We start from the raw sequence: 24,728 nt of genomic DNA, 5'->3' as shown, positions 1-24,728 counted from the left end.
GACTTAAAGAGAAGGTAAAGAAAGAGATAGATGTAGAAAGACTTACATTTCACATAATGGGTGTTGAATACACATTCTTCTCAACACATGGATTATTTTCAAAGATAAACTATTATGTTAGGCCACAAAACAAGTATTAAAACATCCAAAATATTAAATAATATTTAGCATCTACTCTGACCACAATGGAATAAAACTAGAAATCTATAATAAGAAAAATTTTGGAAACTATATAATCACATGGAATTTAAACAATATTCTCCTGAATGACCAGTGGGTCAATGAAAACAGAAAGAGAAAATTCATAGGAGAAAAGAAATAAAGATCAAAGAAGAAATAAAGAAAATTAAAATTGAGAAAATAATACAAAGATTAACAAAACAAAAAGTATTTTCAAAAGATAAAAATAATAAAACATTTTAACCAGACTGAGAAGAAAAAGACAGAAGACAAAATAAATAAAATCAGAGATTAAAAGGGAGACATTGCAACCAATTCTGCAGAAACTCAAAGGTTTATAGAGGTTACTACGAGCAACTATGTGCCAACACATTGGAAAACCTAGAAGAAATAGGTAAATTTCCAGACACATAAAATCTACCAAGATTGAACCATGAAGAAATCCAAAACATAAATAGAACAGTAACTAGTAAAAAGATTGAAATCATAATGAAAAGTCTCCCAGCAAACAAAAGCCTGGGACACAATGTCATCACTGCTGAATTTTATGAAACATTTAAATAAATAATACCAATTCTACTCCAATTATTCCAAAAAATAGAGGTAAATGGAATAATTCCAAACTCATTCTACAAGATCAGTATTACCCTGATAACAAAACCAAACACTTATCAAAAAAAGCCAAAATCTCTGATGAACATTGATGCAAGAATTCTCAACAAAATAGTAGCAAACTGAATTCAACAACACATTAAAAAGAACATTCATCATAACCAAGTGAGATTTATCCCAGGGATTCAAGGATGGTTCCATATATGCAAATTAATTAATGTGATATATCAACACAATGAAGGAAAAAAACCACATGATCATTTCAATTGATGCTGAAAAACCATTTGATAATATTGAACATTTCTTTATGATTGAAAAAGAAAACCTCAAAAAACTGGGTATAGAAGGAGCTTACATCAACAAAATAAAAGTCATATACGATGGCCCACAGTTAGTATCATACTGATTGGGGAAAAACTGAAAGCTTTTCCACTAAGATAGGGAACATGACAAAGATAACCACTATCACCATTGTTATTTAACATAGGACTGGAAGTCATAGCTTGAGCAATCAGAAAGGGAGAAAAATAAAGGGCATCCAGACTGGAAAAGAAGAAGTCAAATTATTCTTGTTTGCAGATTATAGGATCTTATGTTTGAAAAAATCTAATGATGCCAGCAAAAAATTAAAACAAATAAGCAAATTCAAGGAAGTTACAGAATACAAAATGAACAAACAAAAATTGACAACATTTTTAATATGCCAAAAGCAAACAATCTGAAAAAGAAATCAAGAAAGTAATCCCATTTACAATAGCTACAAGTAAAATTAAATATCTATGAAATAACTTAATCAAATACTTAAAATACCTGTATAATTAAACTATAATTTACTGATGAAAGAAATGTAAGAGGACAAAGATGGAAAGATATTTTACGTTCATAAATTGAAATAATCAGTATTGTTAAAAAGTTCATATTGCCCAAAGCAATCTATAGGTACAGTGCAGTCTTTATCAAAATATCAAGGACATTCATCACAGAAAGAGAAAAGGCAACTATAAAACTTATGTGGAGCCACAAAAGACCCTGAAAAGCTAAAGCTATTCTGAGCAAAAAGAACAAAACTGGAGAAATCACCTGAGTTCAAATCATACTACAGAGCAACAGTAACCACAACAGCATGGTACTGGCATAAAACCATATGCACAGATCAGTGGAACAAAATAGAAAACTCATTTTTTGGTCATTTCCTTCATTAGGGTTTTATCGTTTTCATTGTAAAGATATTTCACTTTGGTTAAGTTAATTTCTAGGTATTTAATTTTACATGTGGTTATTATAAATGGGATTACTTTTTAATTTCTTTTTCACATTGTTCACTGCTGGCATATAGAAATGCTACTGATTTTTGTATGTTGATTTTGTATCCTGCAACTTTACTGAATTTGTTTATCAGTTCTAATAAAAATAAAAACAGACTCATGAACATGGAGAGTAGAAGGATGGATACCAAAGGCTGAGAAGAGTAGTAGCGGGCTGAAGGGTAGGTGGGGATGGTTAATGGGTACAAAAAATATAGAAAGAATAAATAAGGCTTACTATTGATAGCACAAGAGTGACTACACAGTCTGTAATAACTTTATTATGTATCTTTAAATAGCTTAAAGAATGCAATTGCTTAGTATTGTTTAGGCTATGCAGGCTCTTTTTGGGTTTCACATGAATTTTAGGATTGTTTTATTCTTGTTCTGTGAAGAATGATGATGGTATTTTCATGGGAATTGCATTAATTTGTAAATTGGTATGGGAAGTATGGCCATTTTAACAAAATTGATTCTACCTGTTCATGAGCATGAGATGTGTTTCCATTTGTTTGTGTCATCTGTGATTTTTTTCAGCAGTGTTTTTTAGTTTTCCTCATAAAGACCTTTCACTTCCTTAGCTAAGTATATTCCTAAGTATTTTATTTTTCTGCAGCTGTTGTAAAAGGGATGGAGTTCTTGATTTGATTCTCAGCTGGTCGTTGTTGGTGTATGGCAGCGCTACTGGTTTGTGTACATTGATTTTATATCCTGAAACTTTACTGAATTTATTTATCAGATCTAAGAGCTTTTTAAAGGAGTCTTTAGGGTTTTCTAGGTATGCAATCATATTATCAGCAAACATTGACACTTTGACTTCCTCTTCTTCAATTTGGATTTCCTTTACTTTTTTCTCTTGTCTGATTGCTCTGGCTAGGACTTCCAGTACTATGTTTAATAGAAGTGATAAAAATGGGCATCCTTCTCTTATTCTAGTGCTCAGGGGCAATGCTTTTGGCTCTTCCCCATTCAGTGCTGTCGGTTTGTCATAGATGGCTTTTATTACTTTGAGTTGTGTCCCTTCTGTGCCAATTTTGTTGAGAGTTTTTATCATAAAGGATGCTGGATTTTGTCAAATGCTTTTTCTGCATCTATTGAGATGATCATATAATTCTTGTTTTTAATTCTGTTAAGGTAATGCATTACATTTATTGATTTGAGTATATAAAACCATCCCTGCATCCCTGGTATAAAACCCACTTGATCATGATGTATTATCTTTTTAATATATTGCTGAATTTGGTTAGCCAGTATTTTTGTTGTGGATTTTTGCATCTATGTTCATGAGGGATATTTGTCTGTACTTTTCCTTTTTGTCACGTATTTTCCTGGCTTTGGTGTTAGGTTGATATTGGCTTCATAGAATAATTTAAGGAGGATTCTCTATTTCTCCATCTTTTGAAACAGTTTCAGTAGAATTGGTACCAATTCTTCTTTGAATTTCTAATAGAATTCACTGGTGAATCTGTCTGGTCCTGGGCTTTTTGTTTTTGGCAATTTTTTTATTACTGATTCTATCTCGCTGTTTGTTATTGGTCTGTTCAGAGTTCAATACTAAACAAAAAGAATAAATCTGGAGGCATCACATTACCCAACTTCAAACTATACTACAAGGCTATAGTTACCAAAAGAGCAAGGTACTGGTATTAAAAGAGTCATGTAGACCAATGGAACATAATATAGAACCAAGAAATAAAGCCAGATACTTACAACCAACTGATCTTCAACAAAGCAATACATAAATAAATAAATAAACCATAAACTGGAGAAAGAACACCCTATTCAACAAATGCTGCTGAGATAATTGGCAAGCCACATTTAGAAGAATGATGCTGGATCCTCATCTCTCACCATATAAAAAATCAACTCAAGATGGATCACAGACCTAAATATAAGACCTGAAATTATAAAAATTCTACAAGATGATATCAGAAAAACTCTTCTAGACATTGGCATAGGCAAAGAATTCATGACCAGGAACCCAAAAGCAAATGTAACAAAAACAAAAATAAATAGATGGGACTTATTTAACTAAAAAGCTTCTGCACAGCAAAACAAATAATTAGCAGAGTTAACAGACAACCCACAGAGTGGGAGAGAATCTTCATGAGCTATACATCCAACAAACAACTAATATTCAGAATCTACAAGAAATTCAAACAAATCATCAAGGAAAAAAATAATTCCATCAAAAAGTGGGCAAAGGACATGAATACACAATTGTCAAAAGATATACACACAACAAGGGTATAAAAAAAACTCAACATCACTAATTATCAGAAAAATGCAAATTAAAACCACAATGTGACAGAACCTCACTCCTGCAAGAATGGCCATACTTTCTTAAATCAAAAAATAATAAATGTTGATGTGGACGTGGTGAAAAGGAAACACTTTTACACTGCTGGTGGAATGTAAACGAGTACAACCACTACAGAAAACACTATGGAAATTTATTAAATAACTAAAAGTAGTTGTAACATTTGACCCAGCAATCCCCTCACTGGGTATCTACCAAAAGGAAAATAAGTCATTATATGAAAGAGACACTTGCACACGCATGTCTATAGCAGCACAATTACAAAAATATGAAACCAACCCAAAACCAACAAGTGGATAAAGAAAATATGGTATATATACACCATGGAATGCTACCCAGCCATAAAATGGAATAAGACAACAGCATTTGCAGAAATTTGGATGGAATTGGAGACCATTATTCCAAGTGAAGTAACTCAAGAATAGAAAACCAAATATTGTATGTTCTCACTTATAAGTGGGAGCTACTTCCATGAGAATGCAAAGCATATAATGGACTTTGGAGACTCAGGGAAGAGTGGAAGGAGGGTGAGAGATAAGAGACTACATATTGGGTAGAGTGTACACTGATTAGGTAATGGGTGGACCAAAATCTCAGAAATCATCCTTAAAGAGCTTATTCATGTAACCCAAAACCACCTGTTTTCAAAAAATTATTGAAATAAAATTATTAAAAAAGAAAAAATAAAACCACAAAATAGTAATTGGATTGTTTGTAACTCAAAGGATAAATGCTGGAGAGAACAGATAGCCCATTCTCCATGATGTGCTTATTTCAAATTGCATGCCTGTATCCAAACATACAGTGTATCTTCTAAATATATACACCTACTATGTACCCACAATTAAAAAAAAAAGAGTAGAGAACCAGAGATAAATTCATATATCTACAGTGAACTCATTTTCAACATAGGTGCCAAAAACATACATTGAGGAAAGAGCAGTCTATTTAATAAATGGTTCTGGACAAACTAGAGAAACATATGCATAATAATGAAACTAGACCCTGTCTCTCACCATATGAAAAATCAAATAAAAATGTATTAGAGACTTAAATCTATGAAACTACTGAAACAAAACACTTGGAAAACTCGCCAGAAATTGGACTGTGCAAAGATTTATTGAGTAATACTTCACCAGCACAGGCAACAAGAGCAAAAATGTCCAACCAGAATCACACAAAGTTAAAGAGCTTCTGCATAGCAAATTAAAGAATCAATAAAGTAAATAGACAACTCACATAATGGGAAAAAGTATTTGCAAGTTATCCATCTGACAAGGGGTTAAAAATCAGAATATATATAAAGAGGTTGATATGGCTTGGCTCTATGTCTCTACCCAAATCTCATCTCAAATTGTAATCCCAACCTGTTGAGGAAGGGGCCTGGTGGGAGGTGACTGGATCATGGGGGCTGTTTCCTCTATTCTGTTCTCATAATAGTGAGTGAGTTCTCATATGTTCTGATGGTTTTAAAAGTGTTTGGCAGTTCCCCCACCCCCTACCCTGCTGCTGCCACCATGAGAAGATGTGCCCTGCTTCCCCTTCACCTTCTGCCATGATTGTAAGTTTCCAGAGACCTCCCCAGCCATGTGGAACTGTGAGTCAATTAAATCTCTTTCCTTTATAAATTACCCAGTCTCAGGTATTCTTCATAGCAGTTTGAGAATGGACTACTACAGACATCAACCAACTCTATAGGAAAAAATATCTAATTGTCTGATTTTAAAATATGCCAATGATTTGAAAAGACATTTCTCAAAAGAAGACATACAGATGGCAAACAGGCATATAAAAAGGTGCTCAACATCATTGACCATCAGAGAAATGTAAATCAAAACTACCATGAGATATCATCTCACCCCAGTTAAAATGGCTTTTATCCAAAAGTCAGGCAATAACAAATGTTGGCAAGGATGTGGAGAATAGGAAACCTTTGTACACTGTTGGTGGGAATGTAAGTTAGTACAACTACTATGAAGAATAGTTTGGAGATTTCTCAAAAAACTAAAAATAGAACTACCATGTGATCCAGAAATCCCATTAACAGGAATATATATGAAAGAAAGGAAATCAGTATATCAAAGGGACACCTGCCCTCCCATGTATACTGTAGCACTATTCACAATAGCCAAGATCTGGAAGCATCCCAAGTATTCATAAACAGATGAATGGATTTAAAAATGTGGTACATATACACAATGGAGTACTCTTCAGCAATAAAAATGAATGAGATTCTGTCATTTGCAACAGCCTGGATGAAACTTGAGGTCATTATATTAAGTGAAATAAGCTAGGCACATAAAGACAAACTTTACATATTCTCACTGATTTGTGGGAACCACAAATTTAAACATTTGAACTCATATAGATAGATAGTAGAAGGATGGTTACCAGAGACTGGGAAGAGGAACAGGAGGTGATGGGGAGTGGGGATGATTAACGGGTACAGAGAATAGTTATAAAGAATGAATAAGATAGCGTTTGATAGCACAACAGGATGACTATAGTGAATAATAATTTAATTGGAAAAAGTCAAGGGGGTAGGGGAAGATGGCCTAGGAGAAATAGCTCTGGTCTACAGCTCCCGGCCAGACAAACACAGAAGACAAGTAATTTCTGCATTACCAACTGAGGTACCCAGTTCATCTCATTGGGACTGACTAGGTGGTTGGCGTGACACATAGAGAGCAAGGAAAAGCAGGGTGGGGTGACGGTTCACCTGCGAGCTGTACAGGACAATGGGACCTCCCTCTCCCAGCCAAGGGAGGTGGTGAGGGGCTGTGTTACCTAACCGGGATACTACATTTTTCCCACGGATTTTTGCAATCCGTGGATCAGGAGATTTCCTCATGAGCCTACACCACCAGGGCCTTGGGTCTCAAGCACAAAAGTGGGCAGACCCACAGCAGCTGCTTGGGCAGGCACTTAGTTGCAGGAGTTTTTATGTGCTCCGATGGTGCCTGGAACTCCAGTGAGGCAGGAGAACCGTTCACCCCCATGGAAAGGGGACTGAAGCCAGGCAGCCAAACGGCCTCCCTCAGTGGGTCCCACTCCCATGGAACCCCACAAGCTAAGATCCACTGGCTTGGAATCCCCACTGGCCAACACAGCAGCCTAAAGTCTGCCCAAGATGACCGAGCTCCTGGTGGAAGAGCGGACCACCATTACTGAGGTTCTAGTCGGTGGTTTTCCCTGGTCAGTGCTAGAGATACTGGGAGGTTTGGACTGAACGGTACTCCTCACAGTGCAGCACAAAGGCTGTGGCAGATAGTGGCGAGACTGCTTCTTTAGGTGGGACCCAGATCCATCCTCACTGGGCAGGGCCTCCCTGCAGGAATTTCGGCAACTCCAGACAGGGGCTTACACACAGAACTCTTATCTCCCTGGGGCAGAACACCTGGGGAGAGGGGTGGCCATGGTCTCAGACTCAGTGGACTTAATATTTCCTGCCTGCTGGCTCTGAAGAGTCCAGGCAATCTGGAGGAGGGGGATTCCACCAGCACAGTGCGACAGCTCTGCTAAGGGACAGTCAGACTGCTTCCTTAAATGGGTCCCTGATCCCATGCCTCCTGACTGGGTGAGACCTCCCAACAGGGGTAGCTAGACACGTCATACAGGAGAGTTCTGGCTGGCATCAAGTCGGTGCCCCTCTGGGACAATGCTTCTTGAGGAAGGAGGAGACAGCAATCTTTGTTGTTCTGCAGCCTCCACTGGTGATGCCCAAGTAAACAGGGTCGGGAGTGGACCCACAGCAAACTGCAGCAGACCTGCAGAAGAGGGGCCTGACTGTTAAAAGACAAACAAAGAGAAAGCAACAATTACAACATCATCAAAAAAGACCCCACAAAACCCCATTCAAAGTTCAACAGCCTTAAAGATCAAAGGCAGATAAATCCACGAAGATATTAAAAAAAATTCAAAAACATTGAAAATTCCAAAAGCCAGAAATCCTCTTCTACTCCAAATGATCACAAGACTTCTCCAGCAAGGGCACAGAACAGGGCTGAAGCTGAGATGGATGAACTGACAGAAATAGGTTTCAGAAAGTGGGTAATAACAAACTTCACTGAGCTAAAGAATTCTCTTCTAACCCAATAAAAAGAAGCTAAGAACTATGATAAAAGATTACAGGAGGAATATAAATGACCTGATGGAGCTGAAAAATACAGCACGAGAACCTCATGATGCAAACACTTATATCAATAGCTGAATCGACCAAGCAGAAGAGAGAATATCAGAGCTTGAAGAATGTCTTGCTGAAATAAGGCAGGCAGACAAGATTAAAGAAAAAAGAATGAAAAGGAACAAACAAAACCTTCAAGAACTATGGGACTCTGTAAAAAGACAAAACCTACAACTGATTGGAGTAACTGAAAGACATGGGGAGAATGGAACAAAGTTGAAAAACCACTTCAGGATATCATCCAGGAGAACGTCGTCAACCTAGCAAGACAGGCCAACATTCAAATTCAGGAAATTCAGAAAACCCCAGTAAGATACTCCACGAGAAGATCTACCTCAAAACACATAATCATCAGATTCTCCAAGGTTGAAATGAAGGAAAAAAATGTTAAGGGCAGTCAGAGAGGAGAGCTAAATCACCTACAAAGGAAAGCCCATCAAACTAACAGCAGACCTCTCAGTGAAAATCCTAGGAATCAGAAGAGATTTTGGGGCCGATATTCAACATTCTTAAAGAAGAGAATTTCCAACTCAGAATTTCATAACCGGCCAAACTAAGCTTCATAAGTGAAGGGGAAATAAAATATTTTTCAGACAAGCAAATGCTGAAGGATTTTGTCATCACCAAGCCTGCCTTGCAAGAACTCCTGAAGGAAGCACTAAACATAAAAAGGAAACTGTTAACAGCCACTACAAAAACACACTGAAGTACACAGACCAACAACACTATGAACCAACTACATTAACAAGTCTGCAAAATTAACCAGCCAGCATCATGACAGGATCAAATTCACACAAAACGATATTAACCTTAAGTGTAAATCAGTGAAATGCCCCAATTAAAAGACACAGAATGGCAAGCTGGATAAAAAGACAAGGCCCATCAGTGTGCCGTATTCAAGCAACACATCTCACATGCAAAGATACACATAGGCTCAAAATTTTAAAAAGGAGGAAATTTACCAAGTAAATGGAAATCAGAAAAAGTAGTGTTTGCAATCCTAGCTTCTGACAAAATAGACTTTGAACCACCAAAGTTCAAAAACGACAGAGAAGGACATTACATAATGGTAAAGGGTTCAATTAAACAAAATATCTACCTATTCTAAGTACATATGCACACAATACAGGAACACCCATATTTGTAAAACAAGTTCTTAAAAACCTTCAAAAAGATTTAGTGACCCACACAATAATAGTGGGAGACTTTAATACCCCACTGATTCAGAACTTGAACTCAGCTCTGGACCAAGTGGATCTGATAAACATCTACAGAACTCCATCCCAAAACAACAGAATATACATTTTGATGAGCACCACCTGGCACTTACTCTAAAATTAATCACATAATTGAAAGTAAAATACTCCTCAGCAAATGCAAAAGAACTGAAATCATAACAGTCTCTCAGATCACAGCACAATAAAATTAGAACTCAAGATTAAGAAACACACTCAAAACCACACGACTACATGAAAACTGAACAATCTGCTCCTCAATGACTTATAGGCAAATAATGAAATTAAGGCAGAAATCAAGTTCTTTGAAACCAATGAGAAAAAAGTGACAATGTACCAGAATCTCAGTGATGCAGCTAAAGCAGCATTAAGAGGAAAATTTATAGCATTAAATGCCCACATCAAAAAGATAAAAAGAGCTCAAATCAATACCCTAACATCACAACTAAAAGAACTAGAGAACCAAGAGCAAACAAACCCCAAAGTTAGCATAAGACAAGAAATAGCCAAGCTCAGAGTGGAACTGAAGGAGATAGAGACAAAAAAAAAATCCTTCAAACAATCAATGATCCAAGAGTTCATTTTTTGAAAAAATTAATAAAATAAATAGACCACTAGCTAGACTAATAAAAAGGAAAAGAGGAAAGATTCAAATAAACACAATAAAAATAATAAAGAAGATATCACCACTGACCCCACAGAAATAGAAACAACCATCAGAGAATACTATAAACACCTCTATGCAAACAAATGGGAAAATCTAAAATAAATGATTAAATTCCTGGACACATACACCCTCTCAATACTGAACCAAGAAGAAGTTGAATCACTGAATAGACCAGTAATGAGTTATGAAATTGAGGCAGTAATAAATAGCCTACCAACCAAAAAATACCCAAGCCAGATGGACTTACAGCTGAATTCTACCAGAGGTAAAAAGGGGAGCTGGTATCATTTCTTCTGAAATGATTTCAAAAAATTGAAAAGGAGGGACTCCTCCATAACTCATTTTATGAAGCAAGCATCATCCTGATACCAAAACTTGGCAGAGATACACCAAAAAAAGAAAACTTCAGACCAATATCCCTGAAAAACATTGATGCAAAAATCCTCAATAAAATACTGGCAAACTGAATCCAGCAGCACATCAAAAAGCTTGTTCATCACAATCAAGATGGCTTCATCCCCAGGATGCAAGGTGGGTTCTATATATGCAAATCAATAAAAGTAATTCATCACATAAACAGAACTAAAGACAAAAAGAAAATCACCTGATAATCTCACTAGATGCAGAAAAGGCCTTTGATAAAATTCAACATCTCTTCATGTTAAAAACTCTCAAAAAATTGATATTTAAGAAACATACCTCCAAATAATAAGAGCCATTTATGACAAACTCACAACCAATATCATCCTGACTGTGCAAAAGCCGGAAGAATTTCCCTTGAAAACCAGCACAAAACAAGGATGCCCTCTCCCAACACTTTTATTTAACATATTATTGGAAGTTCTGGCCACGGCAATTAGGCAAGAGAAAGAAATAAAGGGCATCCAAATAGGAAGAGAGGAAATCAAATTGTCTATTTGCAGATGACATGATCCTGTATCTAGAAAATCCAAGTGACTCAGCGCAAAAGCTTCTTAGGCTGACAAGCAACTCCAGCAGTCTCAGGATATAAAATCAATGTGCAGAAATCACAAGAATTTCTATACACCAACAACAGACAAGCAGAAAGCCAAATCGTGAATGAACTTCCATTCACAATTGCCAAAAAGAGAATAAAATACCTAGGAATACAGCTAACAAGAAAAGTGAAGGACCTCTTGAAAGAGAACCACAAACCACTGCTCAAGGAAATCAGAGAGGACACAAGCAGATAGAAAAACATTCCATGCTCATGGATAGGAAGAATCAATATTGCAAAAATGGCCATACTGCCCAAAGCAATATATAGATTCAATGTTATTCCCATTAAGCCACCACTGACATTCTGAATAGAATTAGAAAAAACTATTTTAAAATTTATATGGAACCAAAAAGAGCTTGTATAGCCAGGACAATCCTAAGCAAAAAGAGCAAAGCTGGAGGCATTACACTACCCAATATCAAACTATACTACAAGGCTGCAGTAACAAAAACAGCGTAACACTGGTACAAAAACAGGCACATAGACCAATGGAACAGAATAGAGAATTCAGAAATAAGACCACATATCTACTCCATCTGATCCTGGACAAACCTGACAAAAACTAGAAATGGGGAAAGGATTCCCTATTTAACAAATGGTACTGGAAGAACTGGCTAGCCATATGCAGAAAATTGAAATTAGATCCCTTCCTTATACCTTATACAAAAATCAACTCATTTCATTAATGACTGAAATGTAAAACACAAAACTATAAAAACCCTAGAAGAAAATCTAAGTAAAACCATTTAAAACATAGGCATGAGCAAATATTTTGTGATAAAATTGCCAAAGCAATTGCAACAAAAGCAACAATTGACAAATAGGATCTAACTAAACTGAAGAGCTTCTGCTCAGCAAAAGAAACTATCATTAGAGTGAACAGACAACCTACAGATTGGGATAAAATTTTTGCAATCTATCCATCTGACTAAGGTCTAATATCCAGAATCTACGAGGAACTTAAGCAAATTTACAGGAAAAAAAATAACCCCATTAAAATGTGGGCAAAGGACATGAACACATTTTTCAAAAAAAAAAAAAAAGACATACATGCAACCAACAAATGTATGAAAAAAAGCTCAACATCGCAGATGAGTAGATAAATGCAAATCAAAACCACAATGAGATATCATCACATGTCAGTCAGAATGGCAATTATTAAAAAGTTAAGAAACAACAGATGCTGGTGATGTTGCCAAGAAAAGGAATACTTTTACACTGTTGGTGGGAATGTAAATCAGTTCAATCATTGTGGAAGACAGTATGGCAATTCCTCAAAGATTTAGAAGTGGAAATACCATCTGACCCAGCAATACAATTACTAGGTATATACCCAAATAAATATAAATCATTCTATTATAAAGATACATACACACTTATATTCACTGCAGCACTCTTCACAATAGCAAAGAAATGGAATCAATCCAAATGCTCACCAGTGATAGACTGGATAAAGAAAATGTGGTATATATACACCATGGAAGACTATGCAGCCATAAAAAGGAATGAGATAATGAAGCTGGAAGCCATTATCCTCAGCAAACTAACACAGGAACAGAAAACCAAACACCCCATGTTCTCACTTATAATTGGGAGCTGAGCAATGAGAACACATGGACACAGGAAGTGGAAAAACACACACTGGGGCCCATCAGGGGAGGGTGGGGCATAGGGGAAAGAGCACTAGGGAAAAGAGCTAATGTATGCTGGGCCTAATACCCAGGTTATGGGTTGATCGGTGCAGCAAACTACCATGGCACACGTTTACCTATGTAACAAACTTGCACATCCTCCACATGTACCTCGAAATTTAAAAAAAAGTAAGTAAAATAATTTTTAATGTACATTTTATATTATCTAAAAGAGTATAATTGAATTGTACAACAAATGATAAATGCTTGGGGTGATGGCTACCCCATTTACTCTGATGTGATTATTACACATTGTATGCCTATTGCAAAATATCCCACAATTATATACACCTACTACAAATCCACAAAAAATTAAAAGTTAAAAAAAAGAAAATGTGAAGGAGTATGATGAGAGAGATGAAGGGAAATGTGAGACAGCATGGTAGTAAGAATGGGAAAACATGAAAGGGGCAATTATATGGGGAGAGGAATATGTGACAGTGGTGTAAATAATAGTTTAAGGCAATAATCTGAGAAGAATCCTATTACCAGGCAAAATTATATACTGACCCTTTTCCAAAACAGAACACAAAAAGAGAGTGTCATTTTATTAATATAAATCTAATTTATGAGTTCAAATTTATAATTAATTTATATGACAAAGTTAAAAAGATCACAAGTTAAGGTGGTGTTAAATTTGATTCATAAAACTTATGAATATATGTGTTTGAAGTTTTTGTTGCAGTCAAAAATATACATTTTATTTTTATGAACATTATAAGTGTTTTAATTGTATTTAATCATAGACACATTTCATGTTTTTTAAATATCTATAATTATTATGGATTAATAATAATTATACATATTTAGGTGTACATGTCAATATAAGCACATGATGTTTAATGATCCATCTAAGTTTTCATTGATGAATAAATGAATAAAAAAGTGGTACAGATACAAAATGGAATATTATTTAGTCATATAAAAGAATGAAAGTCTTTCATTTGCCAAATATGGATGAACTGGAAGATATTATGTTAAATAAAATAAGCTACACGCAGAAAAACATATATTACATATTCTTATTTACATATTTAAGCCAAAATACATACATTTAAAAAATGCAAATAAAACATTTCCAGACTCTCTAAAATTGTTTTTATGAAAAAAAAAATTCTTCAGAAGATATCTTAAATCAGTGACTTTACAGGTTCCCTTTTCTAGACTATTTGCCATAGGGAAATAGTCCAAAAGAAATGTCTACAAAAATTAAATGTATGAAAGTCTAATAATGTAGGAATTTCAGAAGGTAGAACTTTTCAAAAAATGTCAAAAGCTCTGAAGGTAGTGTAGTTTGCAGATAATTTGAAAAAAAAACTATCATTTTAAATATTATAATTTTATATCTAAAAAATGAAAAAGGTAGCACTGCTTTGCAACATAAATACAAAAATAAAGCCTGGCAAAATCTTCCTGACTAGTGGGGGATATGAAAAACATACAGCATAATTCGGGAGGTGAAGAGAAAAGTCCCTTTTGGCAAAAAATCTATATCAGAATTCTGATGGGTGCATGACATTTGTACTCTTATCAACTAGAGGCATGGGATGTTTAAGTGAGGAAAACACTATTTTACAGCATATAGACAAAGTCTGTAATAAGGACAAAGCAGTAAGATTATATAAAGACTTCATATCTCTTTCCTCTAATATCAACTGTTTTTTTTTTAACCTAAGCTGAAGGGGCTATATGAGGTTTGGCAATAGTTTCTTCCACTAAGGCAGAGGTTCTTAATCCAAGTAATAACTTCAGAATACAATGAGCCATGTGAAATTGTATGCAAAATTTCACATAGATGCATGTACATTTTTCTGGGATGAGAATCCACAGCTTTTATCAAATTCACAAGTGGATCTGTATTCCTTCACTCAAAACATAAAAGGCGTAAGAACCACAGAACTGAGGGATCCTTTCTCCAATAAAGATTCATAGAATTCCAGAGCATGTGATATGCAACTACAAAAGTGAAATTGTCATTTGGAAGAAGGTAAAATTTTCTTAATTAAAAAGCACTGAATGATAAGGTTCCAAGAGCCTGTTGGTTTCCGCAACTGCAAAATGTCACCCTCCAAATTAACATTAGGTTTCTGTAGGAGGCAGCCATTGGTAAAGCCGTATTTAGAAAGCAAGTTTCCATGATGAAAGTTAGGACTCAGAAAAGATGGACTTGGTGTTTCAAGAGCTCACCAAGTAAATTTTCTAGAAAGAAAGAAAGAAAGAGAGAGAGAAAGGAAGGAAGGAAGGAAGGAAGGAAGGAAGGAAGGAAGGAAGGAAGGAAGGAAGGAAGGAAGGAAGGAAGGAAGGAAGGAAATATTTTACCCACATCATTTTCTGAAAGTGAACGATTTTTTTAAATTATTCAATTGTGACCCAACTTTTAATTTCTGATGCACATTACAATATCACCATCTTGTGGAATATAGTAAAAATGCATGATTTTAGGTGGCTGCCCAGTCAGTGTTTCTCAGTGTGGTCAATGAACCCCTGAGGGTACCTGAGACATATTCAGGGGGTTCATGAGGTCAAAATTATTTTCATAATAATATAAAGATGTCGTTTGTCTTTTCCACTATGTTGACATCTGCATTGATGGCTCAAAAGCAATAGTAGGTAAAACTTCACGCACCTTAGCATAAATCATGGCAGTAATTCCAAATCATAAATCAAATTCCAAGTCATCGTGTTTTTCACTGCAATGCATTTGAAGAAAAAAAAATCCAGTTGCACTTAAGAATGATTTTCATGAAGTAGTAAAAAAAAGTTTTAATTTGGGAGACAAGCTTGTAGGACTCACTAAACACGAATTTGCTTTATTGTAAATTGTGTTTATAAAAAAATTCCTTAGAGAACTACGGAGTCTATGCTAGTAGACATTTATGAACATAACAGATAAGAAGCTTGTGCTTTAATCTTCACTCTTTCCATTAGAATCCAGTGTGTTTTCTCATTTCTAAAATGGGGATACTCCTAGAAGTTGTTGCACTGTGTAGTCATAATAATTAAAGGCTGGATATAATGGCTTAGTAAGTACCAACTCTTCTAGTGTCTTTTTGTTTCACCATGTGCCAAGAGTTTATTACAATATTTTACCTTCCCAGAAACTCTACAAAGTTGATATTATTTTCTCCCATTTAAGATGGGAAACTGAGACCAAAGAAAGTTTCAAGTCTCTTGCCTAAAGTCACACAGAAAAGTGAGTGGTAGAGGAGGACTTGAATTCAGGCAATTTTACTCCAGAAAAATAAAAGTCCCTTACAATTTCTGATTATTGGAAGAAATTAAAGAAGGTCATAAAGTAGTAGGAGTTAGCACAGTTAGCTGGGGGTCTAAAAATGATGAAGAGATAACACAAGATGGACAGAAGTTATAGTTGGGTCTCTACAAACAATTTATGAAAATTCGATATGCAACCTTAAAACAGGATGTAGACCTAAATATACAGAAACACCCAACCCTTTGTAATATTTTAACAAAAAATCATATGAATGAAGTTAATAGTTCTAATTAAGTGGTGGACCTAAGGGCTGTATTAGTGCCAGCAAAATAACAGAACTAATATAGCATTGGAGTCATGCAACAGCCTTGGCACGAGTGCTATCATTCTTTGGTCCTCCTGAAAGTTGAAAAGCAGAATGCCTTGGGCATCCCAAAAAACTGTTGCCATGAAATTTACTTTAAGAAAAATGTAAGAGTGTCATCTTTTTTTATTCTATTTTTTTATTTCAATAGGTTCTTGGAGAACAGGTGGTGTTTGATTACGTGGATAAGTTCTTTACTAATGATATCCGAGATTTTGGTGCACTCATCACCCGAGCAGTGTACACTATACCCAATGTGCAGTCTTTTATCCCTCACCCCCCTCCCACCCTTCCCACTGAGTCCCCAAGGTCCATTAAATCATAATTATGCCTTTGTGTCCTCGTAGCTAGCTTAGCTCCCACTTATAAGTCAGAACATATGGTGTTTGATTTTCCATTCCTGATTTACTTCATTTAGAATAATGATCTTCAACTCCATCCAGGTTGCTGCAAATGCCATTATTTTACTCCTTTTTATGGCTGAATAGTATTCCATGGTACACACACCATGGAATACCACTCACTCATTATATATATATATATATAAAAAAAATATATACACACACACAACCAAATATGCATATATATACACCATAAATATACTATATATATATACACACCATATATACACTATATATACACACCATATATATACACACATATATATTCACACACATATATATGTGTGTGTATATATATATATATATGTACACACAACATTTTCTTTATCCACTTGTTAATTGATGGGCATTTGGGCCAGCTCCATATTTTTGCAATTGCAAATTGTGCTGCTATAAATATGCACGTGCAAATGTCTTTTTCATATAATGACTTCCTTTCCTCTGGGCAGATATCCAGTGATGGGATTGCTGGATCAAATGTTAGTTCTACTTTTAGTTTTTTAAGGAATCTCCATATTGTTTCCCACAATGGTTGTATTAATTTACATTCTGACTGGCAGTGTAAAAGTGTTCCCTTTTCACTACATCCACACCAACATCTATTGTGTTTTGATTTTTTAATTATGGCCATCCTTGCAGGAGGAAGGTGGTATTGCATTGTGGTTTTGATTTGCATTTCCCTGATATTTAGTGATGCTGAGCATTTTTTCATATGTTTGTTGGCCATTGCTGTATCTTCTTTTGAGAATATGGCTTTTCATTGGTAGCATGATGGGGATGGCATTGAAATTATAAATTACCTTGGGCAGTATGGCCATTTTCACAATATTGATTCTTCCTACCCATGAGCATGGAATGTTCTTCCATTTGTTTGTATCCTCTTTTATTTCCTTGAGCAGTGGTTTGTAGTTCTCCTTGAAGAGGTCCTTCACATCCCTTGCAAGTTGAATTCCTAGGTATTTTATTCTCTTTGAAGCAATTGTGAATGGGAGTTCACTCATGATTTGGCTCTCTGTTTGTCTGTTATTGGTGTATAAGAAATGCTTGTGATTTTTGTACATTGATTTTGTATACTGAGACTTTGCTGAAGTTGCCTATCAGCTTAAGGAGATTTTGGGCTAAGACGATGGGGTTTTCTAGATACACAATCATGTCATCTGCAAACAGGGACAATTTCACTTCCTCTTTTCCTAATTGAATACCCTTTATGTCTTTCTCCTGCTTGATTGCCCTGGCCAGAACTTCTAACACTATGTTGAATAGGAGTTGTGAGAGAGGGCATCCCTGTCTTGTGCCAGTTTTCAAAGGGAATGCTTCCAGTTTTTGCCCATTCAGTATGATATTGTGGGTTTGTCATAAATAGCTCTTATTTTGAGATAAGTCCCATCAATACCTAATTTATTGAGAGTTTTTGCATGAAGGGCTGTTGAATTTTGTCAAAGGCCTTTTCTGCATCTATTGAGATAATCGTGGTTTTTGTCGTTGGTTCTGTTTATATGCTGGATTATGTTTATTGATTTGTGTATGTTGGACCAGCCTTGCGTCACAGGGATGAAGCCCACTTGATCATGATGGATAAGCTTTTTGATGTGCTGCTGGATTCGGTTTGCCAGTATTTTATTGAGGATTTTTGCATTGATGTTCATCAGGGATATTGGTCTAAAATTCTCTTTATTTGTTGTGTCTCTGCCAGCTTTGTTATCAGGATGATACTGGCCTCATAAAATGAGTTAGGGAGGATTCCCTCTTTTTCTATTGATTGGAATAGTTTCAGAAGGAATGGTACCAGCTCCTCCCTTGTACCTCTGGTAGAATTCGGCTGTGAATTCATCTGGTCCTGGACTTTTTTTGGTTGGTAAGCTATTAAATATTCTCTCAATATCAGAGCCTGTTATTGGTCTATTCAGAGATTCAACTTCTTCCTGGTTCAGTCTTGGGAGGGTGTATGTGTCAAGGAATTTATCCGTTTCTTCTAGATTTTCTAGTTTATTTGCATAGAGGTGTTTATAGTATTCTCTGATGGTAGTTCGTATTTCTGTGGGATCGGTGGTGATATCCCCTTTATCATTTTTTATTGCATCTATTTGATTCTTCTCTCTTTTCTTCTTTATTAGTCTTGCTAGCAGCCTATCAATTTTGCTGATCCTTTCAAAAAACCAGCTCCTGGATTCATTGATTTTTTGAAGGTTTTTTTGTGTCTCTATTTCCTTCAGTTCTGCTCTGATTTTAGTTATTTCTTGCCTTCTGCTAGCTTTTGAATGTGTTTGCTCTTGCTTCTCTAGTTCTTTTAATTGTGATGTTAGGGTGTCAATGTTAGATCTTTCCTGCTTTCTCTTGTGGGCATTTAGTGCTATAAATCTCCCTCTACACACTGCTTTGAATGTGTCCCAGAGATTCTGGTATGTTATGTCTTTGTTCTCATTGGTTTCAAAGAACATCTTTATTTCTGCCTTCATTTCGTTATGTACCCAGTAGTCATTCAGGAGCAGGTTGTTCAGTTTCCATGTAGTTGAGTGGTTTTGAGTGAGTTTCTTAATCCTGAGTTGTAGTTTGATTGCACTGTGGTCTGAGAGACAGTTTGTTACAATTTCTGTTCTTTTACATTTGCTGAGGAGTGCTTTACTTCTAACTCTGTGGTCAATTTTGGAATAGGTGTGGTGTGGTGCTGAAAAGAATGTGTATTCTCTTGATTTGGGGTGGAGAGTTCTGTAGATGTCTATTAGGTCCGCTTGGTGCAGAGCTGAGATCAATTCCTGGATATCCTTGTTAACTTTCTGTCTCGTTGATCTGTCTAATGTTGAGAGTGGGGTGTTAAAGTCTCCCATTATTATTGTGTGGCAGTCTAAGTCTCTTCGTAGGTCTCTAAGGGCTTGCTTTATGAATCTGGGTGCTCCTGTATTGGGTGCATGTATATTTAGGATAGTTAGCTCTTCTTGTTGAATTGATCCCTTTACCATTATGTAATGGCCTTCTTTGTCTCTTTTGATCTTTGTTGGTTTAAAGTCTGTTTTATCAGAGACTAGGATTGCAACCCCTGCCTTTTTTTGTTTTCCATTTGCTTGGTAGATCTTCCTCCATCCCTTTATTTTGGGCCTATGTGTGTCTCTGCACATGAGATGGGTTTCCTGAATACAGCACACTGATGAGTCTTGACTCTTTATCCAATTTGCCAGTCTGTGTCTTTTAATTGGAGCATTTAGCCCATTTACATTTAAGGTTAATATTGTTATGTGTGAATTTGATCCTGTCATTATGATGTTAGCTGGTTATTTTGCTCGTTAGTTGATGCAGTTTCTTCCTAGCCTCGATGGTCTTTACAATTTGGCATATTTTTGCAGTAGCTGGTACCGGTTGTGCCTTTCCATGCTTAGTGCTTCCTTCAGGAGCTCTTTTAGGGCAGGCCTGGTGGTGACAAAATCTCTCAGCATTTGCTTGTCTGTAAAGTATTTTATTTCTCCTTCACTTATGAAGCTTAGTTTGGCTGGATATGAAATTCTGGGTTGAAAATTCTTTTCTTTAAGAAAGTTGAATATTGGCCCCCACTCTCTTCTGGCCTGTAGAGTTTCTGCCAAGAGTTCTGCTGTTAGTCTGATGGGCTTCCCTTTGTGGGTAACCCAACCTTTCTCTCTGGCTGCCCTTAACATTTTTTCATTCGTTTCAACTTTGGTGAATCTGACAATTATGTGTCTTGGAGTTGCTCTTCTTGAGGAGTATCTTTGTGGCATTCTCTGTATTTCCTGAATGTGAATGTTGGCCTGCCTTGCTAGATTGTGGAAGTTCTCCTGGATAATATCCTGCAGAGTGTTTTCCAACTTGGTTCCATTCTCCCTGTCACTTTCAGGTACACCAATCAGATGTAGATTTGGTCTTTTCACATAGTCCCATATTTCTTGGAGGCTTTGTTCGTTTCTTTTTATTCTTTTCTCTCCAAACTTCTCGCTTCATTTCATTCATTTGATCTTCCATCACTGATACCCTTTCTTCCAGTTCATTGAATCAGCTACTGAGGCTTGTGCTTTCATCACGTAGTTCTCCTGCCATGGTTTTCAGCTCCATCAGGTCTTTTAAGGACTTCTCTGCATTGTTTATTCTATTTAGCCATTTGTCTAATTTTTTTTCAAGGTTTTTAACTTCTTTGCCATGGGTTTGAACTTCCTCCTTTAGCTCAGAGTGGTTTGATCATCTGAAGCATTCTTCTCTCAACTCATCAAAGTCATTCTCCATCCAGCTTTGTTCCGTTGCTGGTGAGGAGCTGTGTTCCTTTGGAGGGGGAGAGGTGCTCTGATTTTTAGAGTTTCCAGTTTTTCTGCTCTGTTTTTTCCCCATCTTTGTGGTTTTATACACCTTTGGTCTTTGATGATGGTGACGTACAGATGGGTTTTTGGTATGGGTGTCCTTTCTGTTTGTTAGTTTTCCTTCTAACAGTCAGGACCCTCAACTGCATGTCTGTTGGAGTTTGCTGGAGGTCCACTCCAGACCCTGTTTGCCTGGGTATCAGCAGCGGAGGCTGCATAACAGCAGATATTGGTGAACAGCAAATGTTGCTGCCTGATCATTCCTCTGGAAGCTTTGTCTCAGAGGAGTACTCGTCTGTGTGGTGTCAGTCTGCTTCTACTGGGGGGTGACTCCCAGTTAGGCTACTCGGGGATCAGGGACCCAGTTGAGGAGGCAGTCTGTCCGTTCTCAGATCTCAAGAATACAGTTCTTCATTCACTCCCTTGAAGTTAGGCATGTCTATTTGACCTAACTCCAGCCAGTGAAATTTGAGCAGAATTTAAGTGCATCACAGGCAAAGCCAGCATTTGAGTGTCATTGATTGACTCTCTAGACCTCTCTTTTCCTGCTTTAGCACACTTGCAAGTACCTACTGAGATGTTAGAGAGTCTGTAAGTCTGGGTACCTGAGTGACTACATTGAGTACCCTGTGGATTTTTATGGAACAAATAGTGAAAATGTATTTTTGTTTCAAGTTATCAAGATTTATGAAATATTTCTTAGCACAACATAAACTAGTTTATCATGTGTAATTCACTCCCTGCCACTTTCCTATTGTTCAGTCATTTTCTGCTAGAGCCTGTTTATGTGGCTGTGGCAGACATGTTTTACATGACTGCCAATCCATATTTCTCTCCTCCCAGAACTAACCCCTACCCCCCATAGGGATACGTTTCCCCCTTCCCTTGGCCAAAGGTAAATATCTGACCAATGTGATCCGCTCAGATTTTATATCCCAGGAATTTGAAAGTAATGATTGAGAGAAAAAGTCAGGACTCGTTTCTGATCTGTGTTCTCTAAGCAGGAGATGACTTGGGAAAATGTAATCCTGGGAGCTATGAAATGGCCATGTTTGGATTTATGCACACCAACAAAATTAAAGTTATCTAGAAAGAGAGTGAGAGGAAAAAAAAGGAAAGAGAGGAAAAGAAAAAGAAGGCACAGGAGGAGGAGGGGCAACAGCAGAAGGAGAAGGAGAAAAAGACAGAGCAAGAGGGAGAGGGAAGAGAGGGGCAGACAATTAGATGTGCAGGAAAAACTAGAGATGAGAATTTGTGCCAATGACCCTAATGCTTTCCTGGTTCTAATTCCATTAACTCATGAGACTGCATGTCCTGCCTTTGGGTTTTGTGAGTTGCCTCCATTTCTTTATAATACATTGCCTTTACTCCTTAAGTTCATTTGAAATGGGTTTCTATAACTTACAACCCACATTAAGCAAGAAGGTCTGACTGCTAGCCCTAGGTCTTACCCACTTAGAATCAATCTAATGCTTAGTTCACTTATGTGTCATCCATGATTCAACCAGTTAAGTGTGTGAGCAAGAATCCATTCACCCAGGGAAAATAAATATAGAGAAAAAAACAACACATTAAAGAATGACTCCACTTAAGGGGCAAGAAAAACGAATGGAAGCAAGAAATGAGATATAGAAAGTGTGTTTGGAGACATCAGAGGATTTATTCAATAAACATTGATTGAGTGCTTACTAGATGCCAACTGCTGATTCATGAAATAGGGATATGACATCAATCAAGACAGACACAAGTCTCTGTTTTTGTCAAGTTTGCATTCTAGTCATGGTGGATAGGCAGTAAGCAAATAAATGAGTAAATGAACAAAAATATCAAGTAGTGATAAATAATTGGTTGAGATGAAAATTGAATAATTGGGTGTCAGTTGCCTTTCCAAAGAGATGACATTTAAGATGACTTAAGGTGAATAATCAATACAGTACTTTCACAGAAACCAAGAAAGAAAGACATTCCTGGTTTTAAAAATTGACTGAAAATGCTTTAGTTTAACATTGGTGGCCTCAGAGAGGGTAGTTTTGGTAAAACAGAGAAAGATAGGAGAGAATTAACAAGGAAAGAACCATGAGGAGTAAGAAGAGCACAAATCCAGAACGCAATGGATTAGGATTGAGTCAAAGAACTCAATCCTAAATTTGCATGCCCTAAGGGAATGCAAAATAGCATACACACTTTTGAAAACAGTTTGGCAGTTTTTAAAAAAGTTAAACATACGCTGTTGCTATAGCCAAGAAATTTCCATTTTAGGTATATACCCAGGAGAAATGAAAACATGGGTTCACATAAAGACTTGTACATAAATGTTCATAATAGCTTTTTTCAAAACAGCACAAAAGTTGCAGAAACCCAGACTGAAAGATCAGTGAAGTGATAAACAAATGGTAATATATTCAAACAATGGAATACTATTCAGCATTAAAAAATGGATAAGCAACATGGAAAAGTTATCAATGAAATTTGCTAAATGAAAAAAGCCTAACTCAAAAAGTTACATATTATATTATTCCATATATATGACATTCTGGAAATGCAAAATTATAGGGACAGAAATCAAAGGGTTTCCACTGACTGAGGAGGGAAATGTGGCTGACTTCAAAAAAGCAGCACATTAAAATTTGAGGGAAAAGTGTAATGATGCATTTTTATACATGACACAGAGTTAATTTTGGTGTGTGTGTGTGTGTGTGTGTGTGTGTGTCCTGGAGTTTCTAACAACCTAGTTTTTTGTTAAAAAAAAAAAAGGTTACACTAAGGTTTCCTTTTAAAGGTGTGAGGCATTTGATATCTCTCAATTTAACTTGATTAATTGTCCTCGAGCAGAGAATAGGTGCATAAACACATCATTGAAAATTTGACAGGTAAATTAATAGAGCTGAGAAGGTGAGACAGAACATTAAAGCATCTCCAGGAAAAAAAAATGCAGTCTGGGAAGCCTATAGAAAATGGTCAACCATTCTAGTAGCCACTGAATTCCTCAGGCTAAACAACAGAAACCATGAATTAAGACCACTATGAGGTCTACTCAATGCCAAACAGTAAGAAATATGCCTAGGAATGAACCTTAAAAAAATGATCAACAAGCAGTCTGAGAGAAGCCCAGCAGATGATTAGAGTTTATTCATGCTGAGAGAAAACAAAATGGGAAACAAAGATCACAAATCAAAGAGAAACTCATAGATCAAAGATAAATGCTAACATCTAAATAAATTTAAATAGTCCCATAGATGGT

Source organism: Pan troglodytes, chromosome X, assembly GCF_028858775.2.
Source record: "Pan troglodytes isolate AG18354 chromosome X, NHGRI_mPanTro3-v2.0_pri, whole genome shotgun sequence".
Taxonomy (NCBI): Eukaryota; Metazoa; Chordata; class Mammalia; order Primates; family Hominidae; genus Pan; species Pan troglodytes.
The sequence above is the reverse complement of the archived record's forward strand: the minus strand, read 5'-3'. Positions refer to the sequence as shown.